Below are 26,355 nucleotides of genomic sequence, written 5' to 3'. Positions count from 1 at the left end.
CACTCCAGTTTTCAGCTGCAGAAATCTTGAAAAAGTGCTGATGCATGCACTGTAGCCTGCTGGTACATCACCATCATCATGTTCTGACCTATTTCAAAGCGCGTTCAGCAGATTTCTCGGGAAGTCACCTCTCCATCCTGGTAAAGCCGTACCTAAGTTTGAAAAGTGAGAGTAACTTAACGGAAGGGTAGTTGCTGAGCAAGTTAATGTGTTGCTTTCTGAAGGTGGGACATGCTGCAGGGTCTTACAGCCTCATTGGCATCGAGAAATTGTCTATTTTTCTGGTTTCATCACATGAACAATATTTTTATCTGTTCTTATTGATACATAGGATTCCAGTGGAAGTTAGAAACATCTGACTGTGCTGCAGAACTCCCATTGGCAGACATGGTGTCTCAGTCCTGGACATTTGTCAAGTCCCTTCGAAGAACATTCCTTAAATGATACCTGCCTTCCAGGATTTGCCCACACCTGTAGTCCATACATCCCCTTAAAACTTGATAAGGTTGAACCTTCGTAGTAATATGCAGAGCTGCAATTCAATAAATATCACTCAAGTTTCATTAAGGGAAAGGACACAACTCACTGTGTGAATGTACACAGGAAGAGAAGAAGGTAGCAGGATAAACCGTCCAGACTCCTGAACATCAAGCACTGTGTTACCACTTGAATTATAGTCAGCAATGTTGTCATACCAGGGTTCCCAACTGTTTTCATGCCATGGACCAATACCAGTAAACAAGGGGTCAGTGGACCCCATTTTGGCAATCCCTATAATGTAACTTCTGTTGTTGCCGTCTGTGTTAATACCCTTTTTCTCCAAATACTGGAGTTCTACTGATGTTTGTTTTACTCTAAATGTAAATATACTGTAAAGCAGTGCTTTACGGCACCAGCTGTAAGACTGAGGTCAATTCCTGCCATTTCTTTAAGGAGTTTGCACATTCTCCTATGACTGTGTGGGTTTCCACCAGGTGCCCTGATTTCCTCCCACATTCCAGTGAAATACAGGCATGCTGTATTGGCACTGGAAACGTGGTGACACTTTCGGGCTGCCCAGCACAATCCTCGTTGATTTGACTTGAAGCAAACGATGCCTTTCTCTGTATGTTTTGATGTACATGACAAATAAAGTTAATCTTTAATGTTCTTAAAATTCCTTAATTTCCATATTTGAAAATATTAGCCCGTTTGTTTCTATCATGAGGGAACCTGATGACTCATACTTAGTGACTCAGGAACAACTTCTTCCCCATTGCCATCAGATTTCTGAACGGTCCAAAATCACTAACTCGCCATTTTTTTTCCACTACACTTTTATTTTGTGATCTTCTATTTTTCCACTGTACTGCCGCTGCAAAACAAAGTGATAACAGACCTGATTCTATTGAGGTTCCACTGTTTGCATTTCCTCTTGATGCTAAGGTGTCCATAACCGCAGTTGCTGAAGCTTTTGCACAGAGTCTAAATTGTGTGTGTGACTTGTACAAAGAAGGTTTGTGGTGATAAAACCACCACTCTGAAGCTGGGTGTAGGAAAAGGTAATCACTTGTACACGGTTATCGCAAACAGGAAACCATTTACTTGAAGATGAAGGGTATGCAGGTGTGGACATGACCAGGCTGGCCCAGCAGATGTGTTATGAGTTGTGCTGCAGCTGGTTCATGAATTCACTGATTCCTATCTGCCAGTGTGATGCTCTGACCTGCAAAAAATCCACACTTCTTGGAATCGGTACAAAGCTATGGATGTTCAGTCACAGACAGTGGAGGAGGATGAAGTTGGTGTTAAGCTTGCCAAAGTTTGGTCTTGAGGAGGGGCTTTAAACTTCAAAGTTCACAGTAAATTCATTATCAAAGTACATACTGTATATGTCACTATATACTACCTGGAGATTCTTTTTCTTTCAGGCATTTACAGGAAAATAAAGAAATACAATGGAATTTATTGAAATTAATAAATAACAAAGACTGACAAACAACTAATATGCAAAGGAAGAGAAATCGTGCAGATAATAGGAAATAGTAAAAAATAAAGCCAAGTTGTAGAGTGCTTGAAAACGAGTCTGTAGGTTATGGAATCAGTCCAGCACTGAGGCGAGTAAAGTTATCCATGCAGGTTCAGGATCCTGATGTTTGTAAGGTAACAACTGTTCTTGAAGCTGGTGGTGCGGGTCCTGAGGCCCCTGTACCTCCTGCCTGATGGTTGTAGTGAGAAGAGAACGTGGCCTGGTTGTTGGGGTCCTTGAGGATAGATGCTGCTTTCTTGTGCCAGCACTCTTTGTAAATAGGCTCAGTGACAAGGAGGGCATATAATTGCTGTTTGGGCAACAGACTGAAGCTGCAAAAGAAAGGTAACTGTATTCCTGAATTAGGGATTTTCATATTTGAGGCAGAAATGAGGAGTAATTTACTTCTCTGAGGGTCGTGGAACTTTGGAATTTTTTTAGAGTATGAAACAATGAAGCTGAGGTTGAAGTTTATTGTCTGTGGTACATTTGGGATCAGGGGTACAAGCAGGAAAGAGGTTTGAAGCAAGACAATAGCCATGAGCACAGCATGCTCAGAAGGCTGTGTGATGCATATCTGTTTTTATTTCTCTTTTACTTAAGAAAGATTACAAATGAGATTCAGAAATGATGGCTTGTTTGATGTATACCGAACTCTAAACTTTGTGTGACGGTTGGTGCTCAGGCAATCAAAGATGAAAAATGTTTGAAAGCCAGTTGGAGAGAAAGCTCTGCTCCCGGCTGCTTGGTAAGAATGTGCTTGGCAAACTTTTCACCTGCAGGACATCCTGTCAGTGTTCATTGCATCAAAATGGACTGGGGCCTGAAAACGCCAGCATCTCATTCAGCTGTCAGTCTCTGAGGGAGGGTTACTATCCGTTCTAGTAAATTCATAGAACAACATGGCACAGGAACAAGCTCAATGATTGATCATGTCTGTGCCGTCCTTGGTGCTAAATAAAAATAATCCTGTCAGCCGAAGTGTGGTTTTGAGGCTCTCTATTGGGGTCAGTCATGGATGTTGCGAACCGACTATCTATGTAATATGCAAGCCAGGGCAATACTACTTGGAAAGGAAGCGGCTGTCCATGTTAGTGGGCTTGCCCTCTCCACACAGCTGATGAATCCAAAGGGATGGCGGAGACTGGTACAGTTTGGGACCAGCAACACTGCAGGAGTTGCTCGTCAATGTCGGGACTTCAGCTCCGGATTTTACCTCTAAAGCCTTCCCCATGAGCGGGTATAGCTGCAAGGCAGCGGAGGCTTGAGATCAGAGTTTTCCTTCTCTTAGATGAGCTGCCAACCATGGTTGATAAGCCCCATTTGACTGAAGCGATTGGTTCAGAGGTGCCAGTAACCTGCTTTTGCCCCTCCTCCTTTCAGTAGAAGTGGTTCCGCCGGGTTTAGTCGCTAATCCACAAATGAAGGCTAGGATCTGGACTTGGTTGTCGGAGGCTATTTGAAATGCATGCCATTGTGAGCATTTAATAGATAGTGGGAGCTTATCCCCACTACGCCCTCCCTCAACCTTAAGGAACCAAGTGTGGTCAGTACCTCTCAATTCTGTTGTGTTTGTCTAGTTAACTCCCAGCACCACTACTGTATCTGCTTCCAGCACACATCGCAGCCCATTCCACTTAAGTTATACTCTCTGTTTATAAACTTTCTCCTTTTATGCTTCCTTGCTCTTCAATAAAGCTGTGCCCTCTTGTATTTGACATCTGGTACCCTAAGAAAGAGATCTACTTGTTGATGCCTGTCATAATTTTATAACCTTCTCTCAGGTCTCCCCTTAGCCTCTGCAGCTCCACAGAAAACATCCAAGTCTGCCTGATGGCCTTACCCCTCACAGTGACTGATTGAATTTGCTGAATCACCTTTTGCTGTGCATTCTTGACACTTGTGCTGGCTGCCGGCATTTCCTACCCATCCCATCTGCATGCGGAGGTCTGAATGAGGTGACTCTCCGTGTCTGCAAGGTCCAGTGAGGTAGAGAGAGAGTTCTGGGTGAATGAGGCCCAGACATTGAAAGGTAAATGAGACTGTTATCAATGGGGACTTGTAGTTGGCATAGATTAGGTGGATTTAACTGCCTGTTCCCTTGCCGGGCATCTCTTTGGAGCTTTGAAAAGTTTTAAGTGTCACTGATAGTGAAATACAAGTGGTGATTGATCAGTTCGTGGCCTAAGTTAGAGGGAGTCAATTTTAGATGTCGACAGTGCTTCTCCTTATAGATGCTGCCTGGCCTGCTGTGTTCTACCAGCATTTTGTGGGTGTTGTTTGAATTTCCAGCATCTGCAGATTTCCTCGTGTTTGTCAATTTTAGAAAACTTAGCACATTTATTTTTCAACATAATCCCCTCCTACATGTACACACTTAGTCCAGCGGTCGAGGAGCATACGGATCTTGGACCTCCAGAAAGTGTCCACAGATGGGTGATTGATAAGTTCGTGGCCTAACGTAGAAGGCAATGAGTTATACAGCTCTCGTTACATGCACGTGCAGTTCAACTCTTTGAGTAATTATGCAGAAAGTTTGAAGTTAATAACATCTCCTTCTACCTTAGGCCACCAACTTACCAATCACCCTGAAGAGTTATTAACTTCAAACTTTCTGCATAATCATTCAAAGGGTTGAACTGCATGTACATGTAACGAGAGCTGTATAACTCATCTCCTTCTACCTTAGGCCATGAGCTTATCAATCACCCTCGTATATTAAAGCAGAAATACTTAACACCAATTTTTGAGTGTCTTCAATTAAGTTTACTAACATTAAAAGAAAGTGACAGAAGTATCTATTGGCAGAGAACGAGAATACTTATCCCAGAGCAGACAAGTCATGATCATTGCATGACAGAGTAGGTTAGAGGGGCAGAGTGGCCTCCTTTTGTCACACTGTCTCTTTTGACTGTTGGAATTGCACACAAACTACTCTGGACCACAGGACTATCAATATGACGAGCTGTAAAATACCTTGGTTCTCCTTCCTCACTTTTGATATTCTATCCAGGATTAAACACATTTGGTTTCCCAGGAGAGCAAACACTGAGGTGCTGTTGGGGGGAGCAAGCTGCAGGGCTAACAAGCACAGAATGGCGGAGCAAGTATGCACATCAGGCCCCCTCTGTGGAGAGAATTAAACATTATGGGCCGAGACCCTTCATCAGCACTGGGAAGGAAGGGGGAAGAAGCCAAAATAAGAAGGTGTGTGGGGGGGGGGGGGGTGGGAGGGGAAGGTGTTCAAGCTGACAGATGATCGGTGAAACTGGGAGGAGGCGGTGGGGAATGAGGTGAGAAGCTAGGAGGTGATAGGTGGAAGAGCTAAGGGGCTGAAGAAGAGGGAATCTGACAGGAGAGGAGAGTGGATCATGGGGGAAAGTGAAGGAGAAGAGGCACTAGAGGTGAGGGTAAGGGGGTGCCAGAATGGGAGAAAAGCGAAGCGGCAAGGGGGAAGAATTGACAGCAAATTAGAGAAATCTATATTCATGCAGTCAAGTTGGAGTCTATCCAGAGGGAATATGAGGTGTTGCTGCTCCAGCCTGAGAGTGGCCTCATTATGGCAGGATTAACTGTGAGGTTGTGTTAGTTCTTGCTATTGCTGGGAGAGAATAAGGACATTCTGCAACTTGCCCATCTTGAAATGACCATCTCTCCTGCACGTCTCTTACCCAGAAGGATGGTTAGCACTTCCAATACCTCGGCCTTGAACTGTTGGAGGAGATTGCGCCAGGTTTGTTCTGTGCAATCAGGCAGAACAGAGAAAAGGAAGTCTTTATGTCAGAATCACTGCATGCCTGCCCCTCCCCAACAAAAGAAAATACTTCCTAAACCCCCAAGGCTTAATATTTAATAACCTGAGAGCTTGCCCAAACAGCACAATTGTTTTATTTTAAACACTTCTGAGAATTCAAATCATTGTTCAAGCCAGTCATTTTGCTTTTCAGAAGTGAACTACTTTTTGAAAAACTTTCCAATCTCAGCAAGGGACTGTATTACCTTGAGGCAACAGTAGCTCAAATGTTATGATTTTATTAAGTTCTGGCTCTGAGACAAAGGCTAGTATGGGGACATGCTCAGTCCTGACACACTTCAATGGATTACAATTTGATGCAGGTGCTCTTTCCCATATATCACCTGTATGTTGCCATAGGGATAATCCACATTGAAACAAAAATAGAGCAAACCGGTTTGACAGAAAGTGAGAGGTGGGTAAGGAGAGGCTGAGGGAAAGATAAGGTACAAAAGCAGCCGGGTAATAAAATTAATTCTGGAACAAATGATCTTAAACAAAGCCATGAGGTTTTGTCTGAATGTAAAGGGCTTTCTTTAAAATGATTCCTGGGGGGGGGGGGGAGGGAGTGGTGAGAATACAAACACACTGATAAGGCATTCCTTCATATGTGGACAGCATACAGACTGATCAATTCACTGTTTTTGTTTGACATGTTTGTAAATGAGTCTGGCTCACTTAGGGCTGCAAAGTTGCTTCAAATATTAAATAAGGTTACCTGCTGGCAGTACCCTGTGAATGGGACGCCTTTAAAATAAATTCCATTCATTGAATCAGAGGCGGCTTTTTAGGTTCTCCCTCGGCTGCTGGTTATTTTGAGTTCCGACAGAGTCTGAGAAAGAATGAACCAGAACAGAAACTGGTTTCTGGCCCTCTGCCTCCACACCGAACGTCAAACACCCATGTAGGTTAATCTTACATTCATCCCGTTTTCTTGTTCATTTCGAGCTGCAAATGTCCAGTAGTTCAAACCACTGTCAAAGTCAAAGTAAATTTATTATCAAGGTATTATCACCATATACTACCCTCGGATTCATTTTCTTGCAGGCATTTACAGGGAAATGAAGAGAATTTACAAGAGAATTTATGAAAAAATATACGTAAAGGCTGACAACCAGCCAATGTACAAAATTGTGCCAAAAAAAGATGCAGAGAACGTGACTTGTAGATTTCTTGAAATGAAGTCCATATTCTGTTCAGAGTTGTGCTGATCATAGGTGGGTACATAATCAGTGAAGGAGCTTGTGGCTGGATGCTGGGAGGATGTTTTCCCAGGCGAGGTATCTAGAAATATTGGTCATGGTTTTGAACTTGGAGGTTTGACATAGTGATGTGGTGTGTATTCTTTATAGTTTATGACTCTCTTTTGGAATTATCTACCACAGATACCCATTGAGGTGCAGGTATTGAATATATTCAAGATGGATATCTGTAGCATTTGAAGGTCAAGCAAGTCGTGGGGTATGAGATCAGAGTGGGATATTGGTGCTGTGGATGAGATTGGGACAGACATGATCTTATTGAATAAGTTGAGGCTAAATGCAGCAAAATTAGAGTTACCAAGACAAGAAACGCCATTACTCTCTGTGTCAACTGAGTTTGTTCATGACAGGAATAATATTAAGGAGAGCCTCAAGTGATCAGTCCAAAGCATAGAGACAGTGTAGTCAAATATAGACAGGATCCATTAAACTGGTTGCCATATGGTTACCACATTATGATGTTGGCTGGGCGTGGTGATAGTTTGTGCCGAGGCCATTTTTTCTATGATCCCTAGAGACAAATGGTCTGCAACAAATTATTAATCAGTCTGTCTAGAATATAGGAACAACCAATGAACTAGACACTATAGGACTGGTTGTGCAATTTAACTAAAGAAAATAAATCTTTGAAAGTATTGTGATATAGGGGAGGGGAAAGAAGTAAACAGAGCAAGCCATTCAGCTACTCAAAAGCCTGTTCTGCTATGCATTTGGATTATAGATGATCCAAATCTCAATTCCATTGAGCTACATTTTCTCTGACCATTAGGACAGTCAAACACCACAAAAATCTAGAAAATTTCATTAATTTCTTGCAGCTCACGAAGAGGTTGAGATTTCAGTGTTTAACCACTCAGTTCCATTGAGATTCATTGGCTATTCCACTTTGTGCTAGAGTATCTCCTCTTAGTTCTGCTTGCATCTGTATATTCTTTCAAGTCTGTTGGACCACATATGCAGAGCTGACATTGTCAGCAGTTTGTGGTTATACAAGAATTTGGCACCAATGACCAGTGACCCATTTCTCAATGGAAGGCAAGATTATGCAACCGGTTCTTGTAAACTGACCATCTAACCCTTGTTTTAGTTAACTGAGCATTGAAGGAATGTTAATGGCATAAAATTATTACTGATGTGCATTCAAACATAGATTTTAATAAGCTTACTTGTGATGATATTGTATTTGCTGACTGTAAAGTTCTATACTCAAATGAAGACCTTGAGCCCCATTGGTCCTATTGGACCCTCAAACCTATCGAAAATCTGGGGTATTATTTATGCTAATACAAGGGACTATCATTTAAGCCCGGCGGATAAAAGTAGCCACAAGTTCACACCTAAAGGGAGATTATAGTGTAACTACCCAGTCTTCAAAGACAAGTTCACTTTCCTGCTTATCTTCTATGATGTTTAACTGCCGATAGCTACAATCTGAGTGGTGGGCCCCCTCTTCCTACCAAGGAGAAGAAACCTTCAGCTATCAAAGTAGTTTAAACAGTTCATATATTTACAGTGATACACATTTACAGCAAATCCAAACAACATTCTTAAATGGAATGTAAAACTTAGAGGATTTCTATCTTAATTTTTTTCTTTTAAGTTCCATCTTTAATTTCAGCAAATTTAAAAAAAAATTCTAAAATACAAAAAATGAAGTTTTTCCAAAACACAAATACAATTGTCATGAACTAAGAAGATATATCAATGATACAGACAAACAGTTCAACTGTTGCAGAAACCAAAGCGAGAGGAATGGTTTCTATTTCACCCCGTGTTGCTTTCATGTTCTTTGAATATCCTTACCCCATTTCTAATAAGCCTGAGCTGCTCTGTACATTTATAACCTTTTTCTTTGCCACCTGGGTGTGACTTCACATGCATTTGATATTTCCTCAGATACCCTTCTTACACAAGAGGTCTAAAAGCACTTTTGGACACATGAATCACAGGTACCTACAATTAATGCTGTGAAGCTAACTTCTTAGAGTTTCACAGAACTTGTTTGCAAGGCTGAGATGCTTAACTTCAAGCTGATTACTGCTCATAATTTGCATTTTAAAAACTGAAGACCAACTCCTATTTATGTTTAGCAACTAAACAGCAATTTTACAAGTGATGGTGGCTGTGTTTAGAAAGTTAGCTTAGCAAACATGAGGCCTCTGGCCCAGGATGCAAATATTTATCACATACTTTTGGTATATGAATTCTCTGAACTAGAGCATCCACAATTCATACTTATGAGGCATGTTCTAATACAGAACATTCAGCATGTACATGATCTTCAGCCCATGATGTTGTGCTGACCTTTTAACCTACTCGAAGATAGGTCCCTCCTACATAGCCCTCCATTTTTTGTCATCCATGTCCCTCATGTATCTACCTTGACCACCACCCCTGGGCAGGGCGATCCACATACCCGCTGTTCTCTGTGTGTAAAAAAAAGACTTATCTCTGACCTTCCCCTCACCCTACATACTTTCCTCCAATTATCTTAAATGATAGCCGCTCATATTAGCAGAAAAATACCCCAGCATTCATAGGAGCGTAATCAAACACAATTGACATCAAGCCAAACAACGTCTCACAACCTCACTCAGGAGAGACCTCCCAAATCCATACAGGCCACATTCCCGTAATTTTTCGTTTGTGGTTCCTAACTATTTTTTAACTTTAATTTTGTTTAGTTTCAAATGTATTTGGATAAAGGTTAGACAATTTTAGAAAATGGATATGTATGCATATATTAAAAAAAATAAAAATTGTCCTGCTATATTTGTTTGTGCAGCGCAAAGCTGAAAATATCACTGAAAAAACATTATCATTGGCTGGCAAGAATGTAATTTGGCTGGGATGGTTGACCATTTAAATTATGGCCAAGCCATTCAAAGCACAATCTGGTGTTCAGAACATTTTGTCTGGGAGAACATTTTGACTCAACTGCTTGCGCTGTGCCTGATACTGTTGTAGGATTTGGCTGCAGCTGCGTTGGCTCGGATGACACGCTGGGAGCCCAGCTCCAGCCCCAATAACTATTTTTGTTCATCCAAACATTGCAGTAGGTATTCTGGAAAGCCACGTTGACATCCTAACTGGGAGGAAATGCAAATTTGCTGCTTTGCACTCACAGAGGGAGGTTCAGGGTGCTACAATGAAAGAACCCCACCCCACCCCCAAAAAAATTATGTTCAAATTTAAAAAGGGTTAAATTTAGGTGGCATTATTAAAGATTTAAATCCATCTATCAGAGAAAAGCCATGGATTGCTATATACACTCAGATTAGGGACACCTGTATACTGTGTGAATGCAAGCATTTCATCAGCAATTCATGTAGCAGCAACTCAGTTACATAAAAACATGCAGACGTGGTTAAGAGGCTCAATTGTTGTTCAGACTAAACATCAGACTGCGGCGGAAATGTGAGCTGAGTGACTTTGACCATGGAATGACTGTCATTGCCAGATGAGGTGGTTTGAATATCTCAGAAACTGATGATCTCCTGGACTTCTCATGCCTCCAGAGCCTTCAGAGAATGGTGTGAAAAACAGTAAACATTCAGCAGTTCTATGGGTGTAAACACCTTGATAACGAGAGAGATCAGAGGAAAATGGCCAGACTGGTTCAAGCTGACAGGATGGTGACAGTAACTCAAATAGCTATGCGTTACCACAGAGGTGTGCAGAGGAGCATCTCTGACTGCACAACACATTGAACCTTGAAGTGGATTGTCTTCAGAAACAGAAGACCATGAATGTGTACTTAGTGGCCACTTTGTTAGGTACAGGAGGTACTAATAAATTGGCTACTGAGTGTATAATAAATGCTCATTAAATGTCCCACTTCCATTTTGTCATCTAGTCATGTTCAGTATCATGCAGAAGGCTCTTTGGTCGTTCTTTTGCACATGGGTTATTTGTCAGACCTTGTTGATGTATAGTTTTTCATAAATCCTATCGTATTCCTTTACATTCCCGTAAATGCCTGCAAGAGAATGAATCACAACATGTACATACCTTGATAATATATTTTATTTTGACTTTGAGGTTATGTTTTTTTTTGGTGAGAGGAAGATGGTGGAGGGCTGGTTTGTTTTGTGTGATTCAGGTCTTGCCTTACCTAGTGAACAAAGCATGAAGCATCAGCAGAAGGGTTTGGCAGTGTTACCTCCTCATCTGTAAATTGAGAGGCAACTGTGAAAAAGCTGGTCTATTAAGCTTCAGAGAAGAATCAGCCAGGGCACAAGCCTAACCTCTGTTAAGTAATTTTTTTTTTTACTGCCGTGTTTTGCCAAAATTGAAACAAGTGATTCTCACTCTGTTCTTCAAGACTTGCATTAATGGAGGATTCAACATGGCACGATGTAATTTATAAGTTATTTCTCTTAAATGTGGTCCCTCCTGTTGAACAGGAAACATGGGAGCCTACTTGCTCATAGCAATGAACCATGAATGGCAGGGTGATTATGACTAGATCATCTGTTATGTTGAAAAATAACCCTTGACCACAATGTCACAATGTGCATATTTTGTATTAAGCACTACATGTGTAATGCTATGCAAGACACACAAAATGCTGGAGGAACTCAGGAGGCCAGGCAACATCTATGAAAAAGAGCATAGTCAACATTTTGGGCCGAGACCCTTCATCATTTGTCCTGAAGAAGGGTCTCGGCCTGAAATGTCGACTGTGCTCTTTTCCATAGATGCTGACTGGCCTGCTAAGTTCCTCCGACATTTTGTGTATGTTGCTTGGATTCCAGCACATGCAGATCTTCTCTTGTGTGTGTAATAGTATTTTCAGTTTCTGACTTGAAGTTAGAGGGTGGTGCTCAGTGTATGGAGAAATGGCAGAGCCATTTTGACCGTAATTCCTTCATGGTTTTTGCTGTTAGCTCTACACCCTGCTGGTAGTGCAGTAGTATATCTAGTAGACCCAGCTACTGGTCTCCTTCTCGTGAACATCAATGTCACCAAAAAGCTGATCAAGATCCTTAAAAGAAAGTGATGGAAACATTGATGAAACAAATACCCAATCAACCCATTTTGATCTTGATGACAGATTCTTGCACTTGGATCTTTTGATGCCCTTTGCATTCACTGATAACTTAAAGCACTGCTTCAGTTGATCTAAAATTGGCCAGATGCTAAAACCAGTAGGTTGACCTCTTGGCCATATTTGGTTGGCACAGTCTTACACAGTGACAGATAGCAGACCCGTATTGACTCCAGGGTGACGCTTGTTCTCTAGTTTCCCCTGGAGCCCTGAAGAAGTTTCCATTTCATTGTTCAGTGTTGGACGTGGGAGCAGAATCCCCACTTTATGGTTTATGGTTAAGGTCTCACCATAAACAGCTGTATTTGTTAGATGGTGGGACTGGTAATGGAAGAGAGTGATGAGACCTTTTTATGCTGTTTGTATGCATCCATAAATATAATACGCAGTAATCTGCACATTCGCTTAAATTTGCCTTCAGGTAATTACATGCTAATGAGCACAGCAAAACAATGTTATTTTTTGCAGCTCTATGGCCAATCAGAATACCACAGTTTAGTATTCTTCATATCTTTATGCCAAGATCTCATGCTATTAGTGCATTTCAAGTTTTGATTTTGAGCTCAACAAATGAGTTTCTTTTGCGTTGGAAGTAATTCTTATGGGTGTGCAATGCTTGTAACTCCAAAACATAAATCTAATTGAAAGGAAAAGCAGGGGGCCCAGAAGAATATGTCCAAGTTTCATTTTTACTTTAAGCGAGGCATGCACTTGTGACAAAGTGACATGATGATGTATGCTATTCACCTGCTGTTTACATAATGCATTGTGGTTTATATGTAAAAGTAAAAATGTTTAATCAAACAATATATTTGCAATATTACTGAAATATTAAATACACAACTTAGCGAAAAAGCTCATATATAGGTTGGGCTTAAAATGGGATAGGATCAAGGGAGTACAGACGTGCAGTGGTATTTTGCTTTGTTTGCAACACCTAAAACCTTTCCCCATAATTGGTGGTGAAAATTTTTTTAGGGAGAATATGAAATCATGCAGGTGTTATATAACTTTTTTTTCTAACGGTATAAAATCAAAAGTGCTGAAAATACTCAATAGGTCAGGCAATATCTGTGGCTGAAGAAGCAGTTAACCTTTCAGGTTCAGATGAAAAGTCATTGCCCTGAAATATTAACCCTATTTCTCTTTTCATGATCCTACTCTTTCATATACTGTAGATCAAGTGGACCCCGCCAACCTTTATAGCAGAGGTAACTTTTAATTGGTCAGAAATCCACCTCCCTTCTCTGTTTCTGTTTCAGTATTATTTGGTTCCATCACATCCAGCATCAGTTCATTGAGATCTTTCAGGTGGTTCTGGTACCTTGGAGCTTGGAGAACTTGCTGCCAGCCTTTTGCCCATGAACATACTGTTGGTTTCCTTCTTTGGTCCTTGCATTGCTCAATCTGACATTGTAATGGATCCATGCAGTTTGTATCCTGCCCGTTATTAATCAGGCTGATGCAGTCAAAGGGTAGAGCTGACATCAAAACTCGGACTCCTGGCTAAGGATAGATTTTTGCTTAGCTTTTGTTTTCCTCAAATTCTGATTTTTGAGGTCTTTTGCAAGTATTAACCACAGCTCAGTGCGGAAATGCCGTACATTGCTAAGAGACTACTGGAAAGGAAGAAAATGATGTTCAAGGGTCACTCGTGTAACCCGAGGGAAGATCTGTTAATACTGGATTATTACCAGAAAATTAACAGTTGAGTTTTGTTTTATGAAAGCCTTGGGCTAATGTCTCATTCTTTCACGTTTGTTGATGAAAAGGTAACAGACAGGTGGCACTTTAAGTACAATTGATCCTTGTTAAGATCTTCTCTGATAAAAATCCTTTAGCTCTCAAAATAAGGTTTTCAAGACTATTTGAATGAAATCTATCCGGTTTACCACTGTTCTGTGCAGACTAAAAATACAGTGGAGCACTGATTGCCAGTCTCAACAGAAAATGTATATTTCTCCTTGCTTAAATGACTATAAGCATCAATGATCTTGCCTGAAATTGTAGTAGGGGTTCAGTTCCTATACATCCAACCCCCTAATGCATCGAGACATTTAAATCTATTTCATTGTGTTATAACTTCAGTATTTTCCCTCCATGGGGTAATGTTGCAGCTCTATAAAACCCTGGTTAGATCACACTTGGAATATTGTTACGAGGATGATGCATGGATTATAAAACATATCTTATCAGGATGGGTTGAGTGAACTAGGATTTGTTTTCCTCTTTGGAGAGGAGGAGGTTGAGAGGTGACTTGAGAGAGGTGTACAGGATGAAAAGAGGCATAGATTGAGTGGACAGCCACAAACCTTTTCCCAGAGTGGCAATGGTTAATACAAGGAGGCATAAGTTTGTGATGTTGGGAGGAAAGTATTTGGGAGGGGGTTTCAGAGGCAGGAGTTTACACAGATGCATGGAATGTGCTGCTAGATGTGGTGTTCAAGGCAAATATACTGTATTAGAGACATTTAAGAGATTCTTAGAAAAATCAGGGCAATGTGGGAGGAAAGGGTTAGATTGACCTTACTGTAGGTTAATGGGTCAGCACAACATTGTGGGCCGAAGGGACTGTATTGGGCTGTACTGATCTATGGTCCACTGAGTAGTACTGTGTGAGAAACAAGTGTGTGAATATTTGGAACAGCCTTTAATGTGATGCTTCCGAGGCTGAATGGAGAGGTGACACAACTCTGTGGTTTGCTGAATAATGGGAACCTGACTGCACTGAAGGGATTTGTGCAGCAGCAGCTGAATATGCTTTCCACATTGATTAAGGTATGTGATTTGACTTTCTCTGCATGTGGTTTTCACTCTCTGCCAAGATCTTTTACTTCAAGTCTGTGAGGGACAGGCAATAAATGTTCACCTACCGGTGATGCACGATAGTGAAAACTTAATTTAGAGAAAGGTTGGCAAAGGAGTCAGTGGAAGAATGTTTTAACAATGAGCTATATTTATTGTGGGGGGGGGGGGAAGAAGGTGGTGTGTGTGTGTGTGTGTGTGTGTGTGTGTGTGTGTGTGTGTGTGTGTGTGTGTGTGTGTGTGTGTGTGTATTCATCTGTCCTGTCTCGTCAATTTGTGGTTTGTTTCGGTAGCCAATTTATCACCAGATCATCCCAGTTCTTTCTTCAACCATTGACACGGACCTTGTAAATCTGGGCAATATCCAAGCCGGTCTGACTCTTCTTGTGCTTGTCACTCTCTCTGAATGTTTTTGTGGGCAGATGTAGCGTCAGAACGAGGGATCCAGCCCAAGTCTCCTACTGGGCTGTCACCACCAGGACCTGAACCGCTGATCCCGGACGGTTCCCAGTGTCGGCCTGTGAAGTTCCCTAATCTGGATGGTAGTCAAAAGAGGAAAACTTATTAAGACTGAAGGAGTCGATTTACCCAAAGGCCACGTATCAGATCTACAGGACTGCTACAAATACTAGGAGATCCTGCAGGCGCATGGAAGCCATGATAAGGACACAAGGAAGGCTGCAACATCCTAGTACCTCTAAAGGGTGAAGCAGATCCTAAAAAGCCAGCTGAATGGGAAGAACAAGATCAGAGCCATCAACATGTTTACCCTACCAGTCATCAGATACCCAGTCGCAATAGTGTGCTGGCCAAGGAATGAACTGGAAGTTGCTGACATCAAGACCCAGAAACTACTAACAATGCATGGACGATTTCATCCAAAGTCCAATGTCAAATGACTGTACACCTCCTGGAATAAAGGACGACAGACACTTGGAAGTGTCAAGGCCACAGTCCTGGAAGAAATGCAAAACACCCACAAGTGTGTCAGGAAGATGGTCCCTAAGGATGATTTACTAGGAGAATAACTCAGACAGCGGGCAGGAGACATGGAAGTGGAAACAGGTGAGCAGAACCAGAGGACCAGAGGCCATGGCAGGAGAAGCCACTGCATGGGAGGTACCATCACTAGATATTGGAGGTGACTGACATAAGAAAGTCCTACCAATGGCAGGGCTGAGGGGCAGCACAAGAACAGGCGCTGAGCACAAGAGCAATAGAAGCAGGGGTCTATCACACCAGACAAGACCCATGATGCAGACTGTGCAAGGAATTCACTGAAACCATCCAGCACATAGTAGCAGGGTGCAAGATGCAGGCAGGGACAGCATACACTGAACTGCACAACCAAGTTGCAGGAATTGTGTATTGGAGCAACTATGCTGAATATGGATTGGACACTCCCAAGTCCAAAATGGGAAACACTGGAGAAGGTAGTGAAGAATTACTGAGCTAAGATCCTGTGGGACTTCCAAATACAGACTGATAAACAGGTTCTGGCCAACCAACCAGACATAGTGATACTGGGCAAGGAACAGAAGAAATCAATAATAATGGATGTGGCAATCCCATCAGGAAGGAAGAATATGAGAAGCTGAAACAATACCAGGGCTTGAAAAAGCAGATAGAAAGGATGTTGAAGGTTAAAGCCAGGGTGGTGATAGGAGCACTTGGAGCTGTGACACCTGGACTGGGAAAGTGTTTCCAACAAATCCCAAGAACAACATGAGACCTCAGTCCAGAAGAGCGCATTACTAGGAACAGCAGGGATCCTGTGCCAAACCCTCAAGCTCCCAGGCCTCTGGTAGAGGATAAGGATTGTGGGAAAAATACATATACACACTACCCATAAAGGGTGAGGGGAAAAAATATCTCTGCAGTAGCTCCCCCCCACCAGGCGGTGATGCAGCTAGTTAGAATCCTCTCCATAGTACACCTGTATAAATCTACAAGTGTTTTAGAGGACACACCAATTCTCCTCAAACTGCTAATGAAGTATAGCTGCTGTCTTGCTTTCTTTATAGCTGCATTGATGTGTTGTTGCCCACAGTCCAGAGTGACAGACTGAGAAGAGGAAGTTTTATCTGGTAGCTAATCGCCACTCAGACGGCTTATGTTCTATTTCTGCAATGCAACCTTCTTTTACCTTGCAATTAATATGTCTGTAAACTGCTGCCTTCTGTGTTGCTATTGGCTGATGCAAGAAACATTCATTACTTGAACCTGTTGCAGTCACAGGCCTGGACTTCGTTCCCGTCTCATCAGTAGGAGAGGGGCCAAGGTTTTTGGAAGCCAGGGATCACGTAAGTGCAGAAAAATTCTCTATGAGGGTGTTAACCCTGATGCAAGGATCACTGGAACTTAAAGAAGGAGAAGGGAGCAGAGGTGTATACAGGAGCTCTCCATGGCTGTTAAAGCTATAATTTTGTTTTGTGCTCTATAAATAATTGCACTTTTCCTTCGGTCAGTTTTTTCTTAATGACATCTTTAATCGTTCCCAAAAGAGAATCAAAAGGATCTTGGGGACAAAAATTATTTCTTTAATTTGGAAAAAAATGTTAAAGGGAGTCAGTCCTGCCCCAAGAGTTGGACATACAACTCTAGCATACAGTTGGATCTTACTTGTGCAGTGGGTTTTCAAAATTTTATTTATTTTTTGTTTATTTAGAGAGACAGCATGGCAACAGGCCCTGCTGGCCCGATGAGATTGCACAGCCCAATTCCACCCACGTGACTAATGAACCTTCTAACCCGCACGTCTTTGGAAAGTGGGAGGAAACAGGGGCATCTGGAGGAAATCAATGCCACCACAAGAAGAACATGCAAATTCCTTACAAGCAGCAGTGGCATTGAACCCTGGTCACTAGTGCAGTAATAGTGTTATGCTAACCACCATGCTATTGTGCCAGAATTCTAGAGTCCTGGCCAATGTAACTTCAACCTGTAAGCAAACCATGAGCTTTGCTGGCAATCTCAGTAGCTCTTGCTGAGAACAAATCTGATCTGAGCTAAGAGTTCAGACTTAATTACATGGTAAACACAAGAGATTCTGCAGATGGCTGAAGAGAATCTTAGCCCGAAACGTCAACTGTTTATTCCCCACCAGAGATGCTGCCTAACCTGCTGAGTTTCTCTAGCTTTTTGTGTCTGGTTCCTAATTAAATGGTATTTGGAACGAACTGAACATCAAGATAAATGTCATTCTCTTTTCATTACATCATAAGGCATTGTGATTTGTTTGGTAAAGATAAGCCAGCTTTTCTCTGCAGATGCTCTCTGTGATGGCAGTGACAGCAATCAGGTGAAGTGAACTGCATGCTGGAGGCAGGAAGTTATGCTGGCGATTCATTGTTGTAGTGGGTGGGGATTGGTAAAGTATGGGGAGATGTGAATGACTCAGTGGTTGGTTTTTTTAATCTTCCTCAACCCTGAAGAAATTGAGCACAGTTTCCATCTTGTTTTCATCCTGATTGGCATTACATATGACAGTTGTCCACAGAGGACAGATCTTGTTGAGTAAGGACAATGAAAAGATTTAATAAAGTAAATTAAATGAATCGGCTGAATGTTACCATCATATATTTTGAGGCTGGGAGTGTAGGCCTTCTGTTTGACCAAAAGATCAAGAGTTTTAGCACAACTGAGCACCCAATGCGTTGAATTACCCATACCCACTAGATTTTCTGAAGAACTCATTAGACAAGGAGTCTGTTGGATGTTACCAGGATTGAAGTAAGCATGGGGATCCAAAGGTTTGCATTGGAGTGTCTTCATATTTCAAGTAACATAGGCTCATCCTTATTACAATTTCCTGCTGTTGAATTGTCATTTGTTAAGACAAATGTTAGTGAGTAACAACCAGGTCTTTAATTGGTATTCATTAATTTAAATAAGGCAGTGGTTACTGTAGTGTGATTGTGGGAAGAGGAAAGATCCTGTCATCCTTGTCCACATCAGAACCAAATCCAGAGATACGGCAAATGTCATGACTCTGCCACTGGATTAAAAGTTAGTCAAAATTGAAAAGTACACAACAAATGAAGATTAACCTGCAAGTTTAAAAAACAGTTAGGAAGGTAAGCAATATATAAGACCATAAGACAGAGGAGCAGAATTAGGCCAACTGGCCCATCAAGTCTTCTCCGCCATTCAATCATGGCAAATCCTTTTTTAAAATCTCCTCCTCAAACCCAGTTCCCGGCCTTCTCCCCGTAACCTTTGATGCCATGTCCAATCAAGAACCTATCAATCTCTGCCTTAAAGATACCCAATGACCTGGCCTCCACAGCTGCACGTGGCAACAAATTCCACAAATTCACCACCTTTTGGCTAAAGAAATTTCTCTGCATTTCTGTTTTGAAAGGGTGCCCCTCAATCCTGAGGCTGTGCCCTCTTGACCCAGACTCTCCCACCATGGGAAACATCCTTTCCACATTTACTCTGTCTAGGCCTTTCAACATTTGAAAGGTTTCGATGAGGTCCTCCCTCATCCTTCTGAATTCCAGCGAGTACAGACCCAGAGCCATCAAACATTCCTCGCCTGATACCCTTTCATTCCTGGAATCATCCTTGTGACCATCTTCTGGGCCCTCTGCAATGCCAGCACATCTCTTCTAAGATAAGAGGCCAAAAACTGTACACAATACTCAAGGTGAGGCCTCACCAGTGCCTCATAATGCCTCAGCATCACATCCTTGTTCTTGTATTCTAGATCTCTTGAAATTAATGCTAAGATGGCATTGCCTCCCCCACCCCACCAACTCAAACTGCAAGTTAACCTTCAGGGTATTCTGCGCAAGGACTCCCTTGTCCCTCTGTATCTCAGATGATCTTTACATCGGCCTTTACTGGAAGAAGATTTGAGTGCAAACATAAAGATGCCTTGCTACAAGACCTTAGTAAAACTGCACCTGGAATATTGCGTGCAGGTGTGGTCTCCCTATCTGAGACAGGATATATTTGCAGTGGAGGTCAGTTGTCAAAGATTCACTGAACCAGTTCTTGAGATGGGAGACTTGTGCCTCAGGAAGAAGTTGAGTAGACTGGGTTTATCCTTTCTTGACCTTAGAGAAAGAGAGATGATCTTTGGGACATGATATGTCCTGAGAGGATAGATGCAGGAATGAGGTTTCCTCACGGCTGGAATTTCCCCCAAACTGGACAACAGAACTCAAAATAAGGAATTGGCCATACAGGATTGAGATGAAAAGTAGCTTCTTCATTCAGTTGTTTGTGACTCTTTGGAATTCACTACCTAGAATGTTAGTGGAAGCAGTGTTACTGTGCATATTTAAGATAGTAACCGATTATTTTTCTTAAGATAGGAAATTGTAGAACACGGGGCTCGTGGAGAAAAGTGATGCAAACATATTGGTTCCAATAATTCACTTCTGCTTCAGTTCCTCGTATAGTTCTGCATGCTCAAAGCTGCCAGAACGCTTGCGTTGAATGTGCCAGTCTGACGCCACTTATTTTGCTTGTAACACTGAGAATTGTAAAATGCTAAGCACAATGGTACTTTGTTTCAGAGTATTTATTGGCATCACCACATCCATTGGTGCGTTGATCAGAGGGCAGTTGGAGTGGCTAGAACTAACTGTCAATTCTGTAACAAACTTAATCCTGTTTGCTGAGAAAAAACGTGCATTGAAAGAGCAGAAGTGAAATAAATTGCATTCTCTTCTCAAACACATACAAACCTCAGCAAAAGATTTACAAGAGTGTGGTCACCAAATTTGAATGACAAATCATCTCCACTCACTCTGGAAATTATTCTTCAATTGTTAACTGAATAACAATTGCCTTGTTGTTCAGTTTTACTTGTGGAGCAGAAGGAGTAGAAATACTCATTTGGGCCATGTGAGGAAACAAGGGGTCTCCCAAACTCTTTTGACCCATTTACCCTGGGATAGGATTTGAGCTGCTGTGTTTGTAACCAAGTAATCCATTGCCTATCACTGGTTAGCTTTGACTTCATTTTCTAGTAGCTTTGCCTCTAAGCTCAAGGACTCCCAGACCAAGCCTTGAGTTGAGAAATCTAGGTTAGTGCATTGGATTTTCTGGAGAAGTGCTGGACTGTCAGAAAGGCTAACTTTCAGCTGAGATGTTAAAGCAAGCCACTGTTTGTCGACTTAAGTGGATTTAAGATATCTGATTATTTAGAGGAGAGGAAAAAAGATGAGTGTTTTCCCCAGTTTTTTGATTGACATTTAAAAATTCAAGAAATACCTTTGTTATCTCATTACTTTTGTGCTCAAATTGGCTGCTCTGCTTATCTCTATATTAGACCAGGACCAAGACTTCAAAAGGTACATTGTGTGGAAAAGGATTTGGGAGGTTCCAACAGGAATAAGCAACACTTTATAAATGCAAAGTTCTTTTCTTGCTAACTCCTTGGCCATTGTGGCTGCTAATTGCCAATCACTTGATAGCCCACTTTTGAATAGGCGAACTATTCCTTGACCACTTTCCTTGTATAGTTATCAGTAGTAAATTACAAAATAACTACCGATAGACCCAGGACATTTCAGAGATGTGTTTTTGGAGAGAGAGAGGGGGGAAAACTGTATGGATCCTTTGGCAGAAATGGCAGAAGAAGTCGTAGCTTGGAAAGAGGTGTTTTTAAAAATTTGGCAGTTACAAAATAAATAACTTGCGTTTCCTTTCCCCTTGCAGTTGAATAAATAAATCTTTATAACACAAGTTTTCAAATTCTCTACATAAGCAAAATACAACACAGGTACTCTATTCAACCCACTCTGTCTTACCCTGAGCCAGGATGTCTTTCAATCAGTAGAAAACTTGGGAATCATTTGCCCTTAGAGCCTCGCCTCTGAAAAGAAGGTCCCAAGTTAATATTACAACTGAACTTTAAATCTTACTTCAAGGAAAAACTTAACTGAACTTATGCATGAGCAATGAGTGCTTTCTAAACAGAAGCAAAGCTTATATTTTTTAGTTGTACTGCTTCAGGTTATGTGCAAGTGGTGCCTTGCTGAGTTCTCTTTGAACCAAAGAATGAATGAGCCTTCATTGCCCTTCTGAGAGACACCTATGGTGGTATGTCGTCAGGGACCCCCACCATCAGGTCATGGTCTCTTCTCACTGCTGGCATCAGGAAGAAGGTACAGGAGCATTAGGATTCACACACCAGGTTCAGGAACAGTTATTACCCCTCAACCATCAGGTTCTAGAACCAGAGGGGATAAGTTCACTGAACTTCACTTGCCTCATCACTGAACTATTCCCACAAGCTATGGACTCGTTTTCAAGGACTCTTCATCTCATGTTCTTGATACTTATTGCTTATTTACTTATTACTGGGATTTCTAATTTTTCTGTAGTATTTGCACAGTTTGTTGTATTTTGCATACTGGTTGTCCACCCTGTCTTTCATTGATTCTATTATGGTTATTGGATTTACTGAGTATGCCCACAAGAAAACGAATCTCAGGCTTCTATATATAAAGGCTGCTGGTGGTGCAGTGGCATCAGCGCTGGATTTTGGGGTGAGAAATCCCGAGTTCGAATCTGGCCAGCTCCCTTGCATGTTTTCCATTTGTGTCGAGCTAGATCTGTGTCAAACTCAACCTCATTTAAAAAAAAACTTGGAGAGGGATGGGCTCCACCCAAGATGACTCCTGTATCTAATAAAGTGTAATGAGTGTATCTTGCCACTATTGTGGGCTGACCCACGTGGGTAACCAAGAAAAATATGAGGCTTAAAAAAATACATCCAGTCAAAATGTTTGTATTTTCCTAAATTGCATGGGTTCTTCCTCACCACATTGTTTTTTTCACCTTGTGTTCGTAAAGGTGCTTCTGAAATGATGTTTTAAATACTGCATCTAGATAGCTGCATGATTAAATACCTCGATATAATGTCACAAGGAACTCCATGCCAAATTATAAAGCAATATAATTTTTTTTTCTTCTCTCATTGGAAGCTGTGGTCATTACATGAGTCATGTGCACGGGTGGCTGTAGATCTTGGCACTTTCATGAATTGTTTCTTGGCTCGATGAGCCTGAATTAGTTGGAAATCAGGTGGTTTGAGTGAAAATATTAGAATGTTCCCAGTTTTTGGATCTCCTTGCCCATTTGTCGGAACCCTGATTCTCAGTGGTTTGTTTTTATCCCACATCGTGAAGATGTGAGTTGGTAGCTTAATTGTCCACTAAATTGCCCCGATGCGTATGAGTGGTAAGATCTGAGGGGAGTTGACAGAACATGTGGAGGACTGGTTATGGGCAAAGTTAGTGGAGGGAATGAAACTGCTGTGATAGCTGGCATAGATTGCCACATGCGAGTATGGACCAGCATCATGTCAAGGACAATTTGGGTTGAATAAACATTTCAGAATCACCCGTTTCCAAAAAGTACATTTTAAAAAAGTATGATTTCTTTTTATTGGTTGTCTATCATATCCGACGATGATGGAAACCTGTGTGGAAGACTTTTTAAAGTGGAACAACTGTTGCACAAGTGGTTCCATTCTCTCAGCCTTGCAAGTCTGGCTGCAGTGTACAAATAGTTGTTACAACTGGAGCCTTCCTTAGTTGCACGTGTGTGACCATGACTTCTGTGCCTTGTCATGCTCTCTGCTCTCCACAAAGAGTTGTAGAATTGCCTTCTAACTCACATATAGTCCCCACTGGACATTTGGCTGTCACATGTGGTTCCAAGTAGCTGCTTGCATGCAATCATGGCCACACCCTGTTATAACACTTCATCAGGCAGGCTAAACCAGGGGAGGGTAGCCAGCAGGCCTCAAACCCTGGTGAGACAGGGAATGAGGTACACTGCTGCAGGATCTTTTCATTCTCAAGGTAAACAGTTCACAGGTTAAACAAAAATACTTACTGAAATATGGTAGCTCTTGTAATGTAGGGAGATGTAGCAGCAAATAGGAAATGCAGTAGATGTGGTGTACTTGGATTTTCAGAAGGTCTTTGACAAGGTGACACACATGAGGCTGCTTAGCAAGATAAGAGCCCATGGAATTACAGGGGAGTTACTAGCATAGGTGGAGCATTGGCTGATCAGCAGAAAACAGAGAGTGGGAATAAAGGGATCCTATTCTGGCTGGCTGCCAGTTACCAGTGGATTTTCACAAGGGTCAGTGTTGGGTTCGCTGCTTTTTATGATGTATGTTAATGATTTGGACTGTGGAATTAATGGATTTGTGGCTAAACTTGCCAATAGTACAAAGATAAAATGGAGGAGCGGGTTGTGTTGAGGAAACAGAGAGCCTGCAGAGAGACTTTGATAGTTCAGGGAAATGGGCAAAAAAGTGGCAAATGGAATACAAAATCGGAAAGTGTATGGTCATGTACTTTGGTGGAAGGAATAAAAGGGAAGACTATTACTTAGATGGAGAGAGAATTCAAAGTGCAAAGGAACTTGGGAGTCCTTGTGCAGGATACCCTAAAGGTTAAGCTCCAGGTTGAGTTGGTGAATAAGGCAAATGCAATGTTGGCATTCATTTCTAGAGGTATAGAATGTAAGAGCAGGGATGTGATGTTGAGGCTCTATAAGGCACTCATGAGACCACACTTGGAGTATTGTGTGTAGTTTTAGGTTCCTTATTTTAGAAAGGATATACTGACATTGGAGACGGTTCAGAGGAGAGTCCCGGAATGATTCCAGGAATGAAAGGGTTACCGCATGAGGAACGTTTGGCAGCTCTTGGGCTGTATTCCCTGGAGTTCAGGAGAATGAAGGGGGATCTCATAGAAACATTCCGAATGTTAAAAGTCCTGAACAGGTTAGATATGGCAAAGTTATTTCCCATGGTAGGGGAGTCTAGGACAAGAGGGCACAACTTCAGGATTGAAGGATGTCCATATAGAACAGAGATGCAGAGAAATTACTTTAGTCAGAGGGAGGGAAATCTGTGGAATCTGTTGCCACAAGTGGCTGTGGAGGCCAAGTCACTGGGTGTATTTGAGGCAGAGATAGATAGGTTCTTGATTAGCCAGGGTATCAAAGGGTATGGGGAGAAGACAGAGAGTGGGGATGACCGGAAGAATTGGATCAGCCCACGACTAAATGGCCGAGCAGACTCAATGGGCTGAGGGGCCGACTTCTGCTCTTATATCTTATGGTCTTATCGTCTAAATACACAAGTGGGTTTGATATTACAAATACTGATTCGTATTCACCGATGTTTAATGTAAGGAATAAAGTTAAGAGAGCTTCTAGGCACTGAGCAGACAGATATGAAATGTTTAATAATGTACTCTGAATGGTTACATTTGTGCAGTGCTGCTGTCCCTGCAAGTGTGAAAATACTTTATGATTATTTTTAGCTGTAATATACCTTACGATTCAAAGCAGAAGATGAAGGATTCTTGATTAGTAAGGGCATCAAAGGATATGGGGTGAAGGCAGGAAAATGTGGTTAAGAGGGATAATAAATCAGCAATAATTGAATGGCAGAGCAGACTTGATGGGCTGAAGAGTCTAATTCTGTTCCTTTGTCTTATGGTGAAGTCATCAAAGGGACTTAGAATATTTTTTCTTTAAATTTACGATTTTTACATACCCCTGTACTTTGTGGATCATTTAATTATTGTTATCACAGAGTACATTAACCTCCACTTCTTTTAAGTAGAAGCAGTCAATGGGCAATCTTTTTTTTAAGACATCTTGTATTCTAGTTCTACTTTGGATCCTGTGGAAATCCTTAATCCCCTGTTGATCTCCTGAATATGACCAGAATTTCAAGGCAGGCTGAGATTTTTCCTTCCCTGGAGTTTTATCTGCAAATGGAATAGCCAGTTCAAATGTAATGTCCCAATCAATCCATTCTGTTTCTGTTAGTCATGGTTAGGGTTTTACTGCTTGCAGCTTAGTATTGTTATTACATGTGTTTAAAAGTCAGTACAATTGTTGCATTGCATCAGCTGCTCCAAAGAAGGCTTCTACAATCAGAAAATCCATCCTAATTTGATCTGCGAGAGCTCTTTCAATATACCATCTCCTGCAATAAACTTCCACTTTTTGTAGCCTTTGTAATGAGATGGTATTGAAGTTTTTTGCTCATCTCTTTCAGGCATCTACATTGGAGGACAGAGATGGGGAACAGAAGATTGTTCAAGGTTTTGCAGGCATGTCCTTTATTCCACTTCCCCACCAACCAATCAACCGGCCTGTTTTGGAATTTGACAAAGCCTTTTGCATGGGGTTGATGGATTTGTAATGTTCTTACTGCCATTCTCCCCCCCCCCCCCACCACCACTTGCTCTCCTTGATGGGGAAATAATAGCATTCAAAATTGCCACAGATAGCTGAGGCTAACAGTTAGCACATGTCTGTGGTTAATCCAATAGGGGATTTCAGGGAGAGAGTAAGACTGACCCATGTGCCTGAATATTTCTAATACTTGACACTTAGGTCACACCAATCCATTTTCAGCTCGGACCATGTGGGGATC

At 41.7% G+C, this 26,355-nt stretch overlaps 1 long non-coding RNA gene across 1 annotated transcript; it reads right to left on the bottom strand.

Annotated features, from left to right (window-relative positions):
- Positions 1 to 24,426, bottom strand: LOC132380010 (uncharacterized). The gene is made up of 3 exons (XR_009507610.1): positions 23,781 to 24,426; positions 21,686 to 21,750; positions 1 to 152 (listed from the first exon to the last, which is right to left on the bottom strand). It is a non-coding gene; the product is annotated as an uncharacterized LOC132380010 (long non-coding RNA).
- Positions 24,427 to 26,355: the final 1,929 nt, after the last annotated feature.

The sequence above is a fragment of the Hypanus sabinus genome, chromosome 23 (genome assembly GCF_030144855.1).
Source record: "Hypanus sabinus isolate sHypSab1 chromosome 23, sHypSab1.hap1, whole genome shotgun sequence".
NCBI lineage: Eukaryota > Metazoa > Chordata > Chondrichthyes > Myliobatiformes > Dasyatidae > Hypanus > Hypanus sabinus.
Note: the sequence above shows the minus strand (reverse complement) of the source record. Positions and strands in the feature narration are given on the sequence as shown.